The sequence below is a fragment of the Adiantum capillus-veneris genome, chromosome 3, assembly GCF_014529385.1.
Source record: "Adiantum capillus-veneris isolate H3 chromosome 3, ASM1452938v2, whole genome shotgun sequence".
Classification (NCBI taxonomy): Eukaryota; Viridiplantae; Streptophyta; class Polypodiopsida; order Polypodiales; family Pteridaceae; genus Adiantum; species Adiantum capillus-veneris.
Genome location: NC_140933.1, coordinates 38578171 through 38589561, shown reverse-complemented (window position 1 = coordinate 38589561; position 11391 = coordinate 38578171).

Here is an 11391-nt window from a genome sequence, read left to right as displayed (position 1 = left end):
CATCTTCCTCATGCATAATCTTCGACTCCAGCTCTTTATGCAGCAAAGCAATTTTAGCCTCATTGCGGCTTGCATAAAGACCTGCTAAAATATCCCAAGCCTGTTTTGCAGATTTTGTTGAACGGATGTGAGGAACAATGGTGCGCTTCATAGACAACGCAATCAATGCATGAGCCTGCGCATCCTTAACATCCCAACGAGCTTGTTCTGCCGTAGGAAAAACAACTCTAACAGCTGCAATCCTTGCAGCAAGACCTGCAACATCCTCAACATTGCTTACATCCTCAGAACCAGGACGTACATCAATGCCCTGCACAATGTTCCAGACACCCTTTGACACAAGAACATGTTGCATCATATAAGCCCACATAGGGTAGTTGTCCCCATCCAACCTGTCCTTAGCAGCAAACATCTTGAACACATCTGTGTTTTTGTTGTCAGCCATGGTAAATGCTGCACCTGATGTGAAAACTGCCCAAAAATAGGAGCAACGAAGCGGGAACAACCTGTGCTATATAGCACAAACCGTAGAAGACTATAAGGCACTTGTTATACAGAAAATGGCACTGACAGAAATTTTGCACAAAATGACGAAATAGCCTGTGCAGTACTGCCTGTAGTGGAAGCGAAGGCCGAAATGAGCCCAAATCAAAATTCTGAGTAGACCAATCTCTTCAAGCTCTCCCAAAAATTTTGTCGACCTGCGAACACTTGCCAAAGCTCATTGAAATTGGAGAAAGTGAGCAGGCGTGTGCTGGAGCAGCTGGCGACTAAGCCCGGGAGGATGTGACCTGCTCTGATACCAATTGTTGGAATTAGGGTTGAAGAGAAACACACACAGCTTGGAGAAGACGAAGGAAGCTCAAGGCACACAATAGAGAGTGTGTTACTTAGTGTGCAATGGAAAGATAGATAGCCCTAGAGTGATGGGCGTATATACAATGCACGGGGGAAAAAACCTCCTAAAGAGGGAAAAAATGCCCCGGCATTCCTAGTGTGTTCACACACATCACTACCACATGTATATGGTAACTGAAATTTCTAGACACTATTGGGAAACTAGTAATATACTTAAAATCGGGTAAATGGTTGGATCTTGTTTCCATTGTGGGCATTTGGGGCACTTCTCCAAAAACTGCCCCGCGATTAATAGGGCAACATACCTCATTCCCTCTTATCTAGGGAGAAAAACTATGGTATCTCATGATCAAATTTATGGAAAAGTCCTATCCAAAGGGGATTTACCCAAAGGGGGAACCACTCCATCTACAACGGCTCGTGCAACTCCTGATTATGCTAGGACACCTGGTTCTTGAGCTCACTCCAATCCAAGGCCTCTGTTCCAAACCAACACAAGGAGTAAAGTAGGAGTGGCCTCCTCTTCTAACTCGAAGCCAATTGATAAAGGTAAAAGGGTCATGTATAGGGTTTACTTCCTCAAGGAAAACCTTTAAACCCAAAGGATTATCTTTTGGGTACTCATCTCACCACTTCTATGAATTTCTAATGGAGGATATGCCCTTTCTTGAAACACTGGAGGAAATAGAAAATATAGTTGAACAACATGACTCTAGTAAAAATCTAAAATGTCTAATGAGGAGGGTATTACTTAAGGGATCCACCTGTATGTTCACATGCATGAGTCTGACAGTGATGAAGGGGGCACCCAAATTGTACAAAGCACTCCTTAATGAAGCTCTCTACATTCAATGTTAAGGGGTTAAATGACCCCACTAGATTGTACTCTTTTAATAAATGGACGTTGGCATCTGAACTAGATATCTGCTTTGTACAAGAGCATAAGATGCATGCTTGAGCAAGGAAGATGATGCATCACATAGGGTTTCATTGTTTTTATGGGGGTGCCCCTAATGGTTATTCTAGTGTGTTAACTTGTATTAAAGCATCTTTGAATCCCCAATGGATGCTTGCCTAGTGGCTGGAGTTCAATCTTCATGGTTACACCCCATGGGGATTGAAAACCATTGATAACATATATGTTGACAATAATTTGCAGTGTCATCGAGAACTCTGGCAATGGTTGAAATTTCTTGATCTAGCTGATGGAATTATAGGAGGGGATTTCAATATGGTATGCATTCGGAGTGATACTACCTCCAATGATATTGTCATCAGTAGATTGGAAAGGGATGAATGGGATGAGTTAACTGCCATTAAATGGGCTGATATGATGGTTTTCAACTCATGCAGGTAATGTAGATTACACCTTTCACTCTGAATCTCATACATAATCTTGGTTTAGTCTAGATAGATTGTACTTTGGGTTTTGAATGGCTTCCATTGTCTACTCAAATGTTTGTTGATATTCAAATACCTTTTTTTCATCATTTTCCTTTGATGTTGACTTTAACTGATGCAAATGATGATAGTGCCTTTAAATCCTCTGGGCATGCAAGACCCCTTATGGTAAACAATCTTCTATTGAAAAATCAGATATTTCAATCAGCAGCAGCTGTTCATAATACATTGGATCGGGCCATGGGTAAGTTTGGGCTAGAGTGCCCTGTTTAGGCCTAGAAATTATTTTGTACAAAGATACATCATTGTATAAGGCATGTAGGGAAAATTGTGGCTACTCAAAAAAGGGTAGAGTGGTGCAGGCCTCAGAGCTGGTTAAAAATGTAATGGCCAGAGATCTAGGCACGTTAGATGAGGGAGGCATAACATGGTTGGTTGATTCTAGAGAGTGCTCAGACTCTTTGAATCAAAGTTGGGTGCAAGGGCTAGATTTTCATGTAAGCAACATGAACTCATACATAGTAAGTGCTCCTCCAATTTATTTTTGGTAAGCTCAAGGCCAAGCACGTTAGATAGAGCTTACATAGGATTATGAAGGAAGATGGGAGTACTCAATGATCTTGCTGAGATAATGGAGAAATACTATCAATACTATCAAAAAATCCTAATAAGAAGGAGAATTTGTCTTCTAAGGGACAAAAATCTATTGATTTGTTGCTATCATTGGTGGATCCATGCATTGAGTAATGTAATGCAAGAAGACTAGAAAGCCCATTTGATAAAAAGGAACTACTGCTATTATTAAAGAAGGTGGAAAATGAGAAGACTCCTGGCATATGTGGTTTGACAAAAGAATTTATGGTACTACTATTGGGATATATTGAGCCCTCTAGTAGTGGAAACTATAGACAACATGTGGATCACTCAATGCATGGACCCTGCATTGAAGCAAGGAATCATTAAACTACTACCCAAGAAGACCTTCCCCCCTTCCTTATCTAATTGAGGACCCATCATGATGATGGGGATTTTGTATAGATTGTTGGCCAAAGAAATAGCTATGATAATCTCCCCCTTCTTGAAGAAAAGTACCCATGCTACACAATCAAGTTTGATTGGGGGTAGATCTACCTTGGACCATATTCTAACAGTGATGCTAGGTATAGAGGCATGCCAAAAAACAAACCAAAAAATGGTTCTTTTGTAGTTAGATTTTTCCAAGTCCTTTGACTTTGTCGTCTTAGGACTTTGTGGGCAGAATTATGCAAAAGCTAGGGTATGGCAATAGGATGGCAGCTTGCATAATTCTTTTTGGTAGAGATGTTGTGTCCAACATTGTGGTGAATGGGAGATTATTTGAAGTAGTACTAGTCTCTAGATCAGTTAGACAAGAATTTCCATTGAGTCCTTTACTGTTTGCAGTGGCTACCCATCCTTTTAAAAAAAAAAACGCTAATGCAAATGTTGGGAATCTTAAAAGTGCTATAGATTTGGAATAATAACATTATTACTATAGGCTTTGTGGATGAAACAATCACCTTTTTGCAGGTAGATAATCTGAATATTGGAAAATGATGGCATTATCTAAATTTGTACTCAGTGGCTGCTAGTGATAGCCGTTTTTCCGCTTTCCATAATTGCCATAGTGAGCTACCTCACCCAACCAAAATCACCCAAACACTGTGGCTATCCCTACCATTTCACTGTACACAGGCGTGTGTGAGTTAGGGGACTTTTCCCATATCTTCTTAAAAACCCTCAATTAGCTAGTCACTGGGCTAGTTGAGCCAAAAAAATAAAAAAATTATAAGTATATTATGGCCCATTTATATGTAAATATTTCATTGTATATAGGACCTAAATAAAAGGATTTTTCATAATTATTTTGGTATTTATTTAAATATTTCTACCTATGGTGTGTTATTTATGCTATGTACATTGACTCACCATTACCATATTTATCATTTTGCATACTCTTTATTCCATATAGAAATAATTTCATGCACGCTTCTCTTATTTTTGGTGTAACTCCATCTTAACAAAAATCCAAAAAAACTAGTTCTATTTATGTGTATATTTTTTCACTATTGTGATTTTTTCCTTCCTACATCTATTCTCTATTACTCTCATAAATTAGACCACCAAAAATATTCATCTTTTTATGGTAGACTTATAATGAGAGAGATTTATTTTGACCCCTTTATATTTTTTCCACCTATATTATTTATATTTGACATGTACATATTTTTTTAGACCCCTCAATATTTGATTTTCTTAGTTGTACTATTCACTTATATCATGATCTCAACAATATCTTCAATTATAGACCTACCAAATAAGGTCAAGGGTATGTGGCATGCATGCATGCACCATGGGGGGCTCACTGAGGTATTCAAAAGAATCATCCAAAGAAGGACCTCACAAGGACTTTGTGCAGTGGACAAAAACAGTCGGTTTTGCTGAATTTTTAAAGATCACATGCTCCCCAAATTTGAAACGGTGATACAATCAAAAGTTGTATCTCGTGGGCTGAACTTTTACCTCAAATTTTTTCAGATTTTTTTGAGCTACAAGCTATGAGCTATGATTTTATTGGTGGACCCCAGTTTGCCCATGCTATGCAAGTCACACTCCCTCTTCCACTTTATCATTTTCCTCTTTCACACACACTTCTCCACTCATCATCCCCACCTCTCTCACCACTCCTCTCTACACCCTACTCACCTTCTTCTCAACCTTGAAGAATAAGAGAAACCATGGTGAGCTCATGTCTCCTACACACACTTCCATTCCAAAATTGACCACCTAGTCTCATTTTTCCTCATCCATATTACCCATATCTATCAATAAAAACCACAAAATTCAGCCTCTTCTTTTGTTGGATAAAACTTCTTTAGGAATAAAATTTCCAAATAAAATACAGACCCGGCAAGGAAAATATGTTTGCCAATGCCCTTAGCAGAAAATACTTCCTTGGAGCCATGTCCATGGCCAACAATCCAATATTGGATAAGGTGAGGGAATCCTCACAGAAAGATGAAGCCTATCTTAAAATCATTAAAATCCTCAGCCAGGAAGATGCAACAAAAAAAGAAAAATCCCTAGTTAAGGACCATTCTATGGAGGATGGCCTTCTTTACTACAGACATCGACTTTACATTCCTAAGGATACTTCCCTAAAGCAGCTAATTCTTCATGAAGGTCATGATATCCCAGTATTGGGACACTTGGATATGCAAAAAATCTTAATACCGTGAGGAAACTCTACTTATGGACCAGAATGAAGAGGGATGTACTTTGATACATCAGACAATGCTTCTCTTGTCACAAAAACAAGGCTGCACGAGTGATGATGCCATGAAAGTTACAACCTTTAGACATACCTCACATGAAGTGGGAACCTTTAGACATACCTCAAATGATGAGATGCTTTAGTAAGCATATACACAACTACCAGATAGTTTGCAGATGTTTAAGTAATTATAATTAATCAAAAACTCTATTTTAAGCTAAAAAGTCATTGGGATAAATAGAGATTATTGTTAAAAGTTTCTAAAAAACATTACTAGAAGTATAAACCATTGATATGAAGATGAGAAAATTCAACCTTTAGGAGATAGTGAGTTTAATAAATATTAAGCAAAAAATAAGCAGACTTCAAGCTTAATAAAGATAGGGAAATTAAGAAAAAGATAAAAAACATTATAAGAAAATTAAGGGAGCTTAGAAAACCCTTAAGGAAATTGTGATAAAATTAACTTGTATATATAAGCAATTAAGAAATCACTACGTCAAGAAATTACCAATTGGGACTACAAATTTAACCTTAGTTGGGGTAAAAAGAGGAATTAGATTGAATACGAAGGTAAAGTCAAGTTTTTGGATGATAAACCTAATAAATAGACGTCCTTTTTTGTAAGGATAGAAGTCATGGCACCAAAAAGGAACCAAGCCAATCTTCAATCTGATGATGAGGATAGTATTCCCAAGAGATCTAGAGCATCGCTTGATAATGAGATCAGGCCTAGTAGTAGGCCTATTGATGAGAGTATTTAGGCCCCAGCAGTGCAACAAATACCAAACCAGTTCCAGGTGGTCTTCATTATAATTTAAGATTGAATAATTCAAGTTTTTCTTTAAACATTGCATACGCAAAAGAAGAATAAGGAATTAGGAACAATAAAACTGGCTGAAAACGAGAGACATCTTTCAAGAAACTAATGTGCACTTGTTTGTGAATTAGGAAGGAATTGTTTGGATTAAGGCTGGTTAACTTAGGAAAGAATGATTGGTCATCCTTAAGACATCTTGTCTCAAGACACCTCCGATTCCTTGGAATATTTTCACTTCAGGTGATGAGTAATGATGGCTTGACAGCCATGGATGAGTCGGTTTCCCCCATGTACATGGAGTTAGTACCTCCTACATGTGTATGTTTGTGGATACTACTTAGGATACCGTTTTTATCCTAGGGGAACCTCCCGATTGTATGGGCAATTCGTTTGGCGTATGGACGCCCCGAACTTTGGGTGATGGGTTTCCACCCGGATTATGAATAAGGAAGGGTGATGTTTGTTTCACCCATGTATACGTGTGCTAGAGGCAAGTGGAGTACATTTTATGGTTTTCAAGATATAGTATAAGCGATTGTACCTTGTCTTAAGTCTAAAGATGTTGTTTATTAAAGGACTATTTTCAATGTTGATTTTCATGACTTATCTTAATGAATTACTTTGCAAAAAAGTTAAAAATGAACCCATTATTTTAAATGTTAAATTACATGTGGTAGTAATTAGGAAACAAAAGAATCATATGTGAGTGCGGGGTGGTAAGTGGGGATTGACTAAGGTTGTCAATCATGAACGGGTGGACATGATTAGTCAGGTAACTATCCATCCCCACGCACTAAAAACATTTAGAAAACTTTTCCAATTGGAAGAGGAGTTCACCAGCGGCTGTGCCCTCACATATGTTAGGGGGGAAAAAGTGTTGGCTGAGAATACCTTAGCCCAAATTGTGAAGTTATAGGGCTGGAATAGTTTTGGACTTTCAAGATGTTGTCTCGTTTCCGCTGTGAGACAGGACTAGGTCTTCTTCTAGGGCTATAGACCCAAGCCATTGTCAATGGTAAAGGTCTCTTCTGTGGACCCTTTCTACTTAGAGACTGACTTTTAATAGGCCTAGAGACGTGTCAAGGACCCCATCCCAATTTTGGTACTGGTGGGTTGGGGATCTTACACATTTCACTCTCTATTTACTTGGGTGTCTTGGGGGTCTTAAACTTGAAAAAACATATGCTAGCAAGACAAGCCACCATCCTCAAGCACATGGTTAAATTAGATACTTGTTGATAGAGGCTATTATGGTGGTTGATTGATAAATCTATAGTGTATTATAATGGCACATGGGACATGAAACCTTAGGATAAATTGTTCTCTATGGTGACAATTAAACTATGCGGAAGCACAAGGAATGTATTGGTCAAATATTGGAATAATGTTTGCTCTCACCTGGTGTGGGTGGGGCGAATGAGATACACAAACAATTCTTCAGGAGTGGAATCATGTTTTTGGAGTTTCATATTAAATAAAACAACCTACTCTATTATTAGGAAAGGAACCCTTGACCCTCTTTAAAAAGGGGGTTAGCTCTATCGAAAAAATATTTGACTTTTATAGCTAGTTGGTGGCTTTACTGATTGCCAGGCATAGATTCAAATTGGGCAATGGACTCAGGGTACCGTGGGCTCTTCTAAGTGCTTGCATGTTCAATCTGCCTATACCATCTACCTTGGACTCTTCTGAAAGATTCAGATATTGAAAAATGCCTTATCACTGAGTTCATTGGTGGAATATTCCTACTAAATTGTTTTATCAAACACTTCATCCCAAAAGCAACATTCATATCAAATGTAACACAATGTGGGATCTTTCTCAAGGCAAGGATTGGTGTTTGCAGATACTCCAAGAGGTGTGGGATTATCATTGTTCATACAAAAAAAAAGTATTTCTCTGGAGGGTGATTACAGGAGGTTTACCTATTGGGGAATTGTTATCCAGGAAGACTATAATGCATGACAAATGTGTTGATTGTGATATAATGAAGACAGTGAAACATATCTTTTTGAACTATAATCTTGTTAGATCTTGGTGGAAATCTCTACAAGATATGTGTATTCTACATTGGAATGTAAAAATTACTAAATTCTATTTGTTATTTGGTTTGGTCAAAGTTGACAACATTGTTATGCAAGCATGTTTGATGCACCTTAGAGTTTGAATTTTGGTGATTATTTGGGATGCAAGAAATTCAATTGTGTTTGATCATACCTTGCCATGGCCCACTCATTTGAAAGTTATACTCTTTGAAGACTACCTAAGATTGCCTACTTCCATGTAGAGACAAATGCAAGAATTCATTTAGAGATTGTAAATTTCATTACTGTAATATAGAAACAAAGAGCTTCCTCAAGGGGGGGGGGGGGGGGGGGGGGAGAGAGAGAGAGAGAGAGAGAGAGAGAGAGAGAGAGAGAGAGAGAGAGAGAGAGAGAGAGAGTCACAACAAGCCTACATATTCCGTAGTGGAAGATTCTAGGGAGGGAGAGGCTAATTGAATAAGCATAAGAGGGATGCAGACGGAGTGGAGGAGAGAGAGAATATTCTTTAGCATTTGATGGGCACACCTTTGCCTTAATGGTATTTTTTCTTGTTCCTATTTTGTCTATTTTTTGGCATTTTCAAGCCCACCTCGTTTCTCCCTTCCCAATCACCAAGAAGGCTTTTGTTCTCATATTTCAAATTCAGCCAAGGCATATCCCTCTCTCTCCTTCCAAAGGGGTGTCCAAGACACTCCTTTTTCGTACCACCTATACATGCTTTTACCCTTGTATGCTTTAGTGCTCATCCCAATCTCATCAAAAGCATGTTGCATGTCACCTTCATTGGCCAAATTTGCCATGGAACCAATTTACGCATCAATTCCTTGGTGACTGCATCAATAATGCAATTCGTCCCAAGTGAAGGTAAGATGGAAATTACATCACATGTATAGTTATGAGACAACTAGTGAGAAAGTTGACTTGATCATCTTGGCTTAATACACTAGATGACTCCTGAATAAAGCTTGTAGTTTGCAACAAGATAGATTTGAGTGATTACTGTGAAGTAGAAATGTAAAAGTAAGAGAAGAATAAATCACCTTGTGGTTGTTACTCATCATTTGTGTGCTCCACTTCCATGTGCAAATGCTTCAATGGATGCAAGTGTACACTTGCATTCTATTTGCACCAAGGGATGTTTCTTTCAAGTGTGTAATGGTGCTACCAAGTTTTGAAATGTTGGCATCCTTCTCTTGTATTTCTTGTTGGAGGGTCGCAACCTCTCTCTCCAAAGAGGCAGCTTTTTCTTGTAATGCCAATGTGTTGAGTTGAAGTGCTTGACGTTGGTGCATTCACCAATGCAAAGAATCACTTGCATCCATATTCAACTGCTTGCAATAACTTATAAGCATGGTTTCCTTTTCCTCTCCCAGCATATTGAAGAAAATTCAAGAGGCTGGGAATATGGAAGCAGCTTACAGGATCATACAAGTGCAAATGGCCATTTACCCAAAGGTCAACATTAGTGTCACCAGTGGCATGACATTCTTGTGATGATCTTTTCTCACCAACATATGCGGCCTTTGATGAAGACTCTGTGGACAAGTGACTATGTAAACTTGTGTTGTATGGAGTATGTGGTAGAGGAACACAATTTGTGATGTCATTGAACACCATGGTAGCTGATCATAAGGAAGCAAAGGAGGAAAAGAGGGAGGGGGAGAGGAGGGACAGGAGAGGAAGGGGAGAGGAACTGGAGGGAGCAGAGAGGGAGGAGGAGGAGGGGAGGGGAGGGGAGGGAGGAGGAGGAGAGCACAAGGTTTTTTCTTTTAGGAAAAAAAGAATATTGAAAAAGTGGACTTTTATTGAGTGTAAGTAAAAAAAAGTCAAAATGGTTTTTTAATGCATAAATGTTGGGAAAACTTTTAGACAAAAAAAAGTAAAAATGGTTTCTTTTTTAATTCATTTTTTGGCCCTTAGCTATGCACGTTATTGATGATGTATCAAGAGAAAGAGAAAAGAGGGATTACTTAATGCGGCACTCCCTTTTTCCCTTTCACTTTCAAAAAGCTAGTGAGAGAAACAGACCTTTTAGATCCACATCCTATATGGGCAAAAAAAAAAGCCTATTAGAAACTAGCTTCATGCAATTGTCCCCTTAACCCTCCACAACATTAGCTTTAATCCCTTAATATTAAGCTTTCTTACAAGGCCCATGCAAGGTCCATATTTTTCTTAATGGTCCAAACACAAGCAGCAAGCACTATATGAATGGAAGGTAAAGGGTGAGCTATGGGGTTTAGTTTTGGTAGCCTCCATGTTCAACTATGGTAGCTTACAAGTTCAAATTTAAAAATTTACAAGTTTAGCTCTAATAAGTATCATCTTTAACTTTGGTTGCCACCGAATTTAGTTTAGTAGCTACTAGCTCTTGTTCCTTTGAGATCCATTAGTTACCAAAGCTATTAGTTAAGTAGTAGAGCTAGTAGCTATTAAATTTTTATAGGTCATGGTTTGGGTGGCTATCAAATCTTGTGTAGCCTTGATAGCTACAAGATCTCCACCAAAGGAGGAGTGGTAGCTTCCATGATCATGAGTGCTAGCTTTCATACAGAGTAGGGCTAGCTATCATGATGAGAAGCTACCTATTAGAAAGTTATAGCTACCATCGTGAGGACGTGCATAGCTTGTGGAATCACAATATACTTGATGTTGTTCTAGTAGATGTACGGGATGTTTCTCATACACTCTCTATGAAATACGCCTTTGATATATATCTTTTTTTTTGTGCAAGATGCGAGTGGAACAAAGCATGACTTGGTGGTACCAAAAATCAATGTCTTGGATAGTCCTTTAGTATCACTTTACAACCCCCCTTTTTGTGTTTCAAATGTAAAATCTACAACCATGCTATAGATCATTGGATAGACTTTTAATAATATAATCTAAAAAATATAAGGTTCAACAAGTTTTGAGCACGATCTTAAAATTTTACCGGTCTCCACTTTTTGTAAAGGGTACCACCAAAAAGTGGA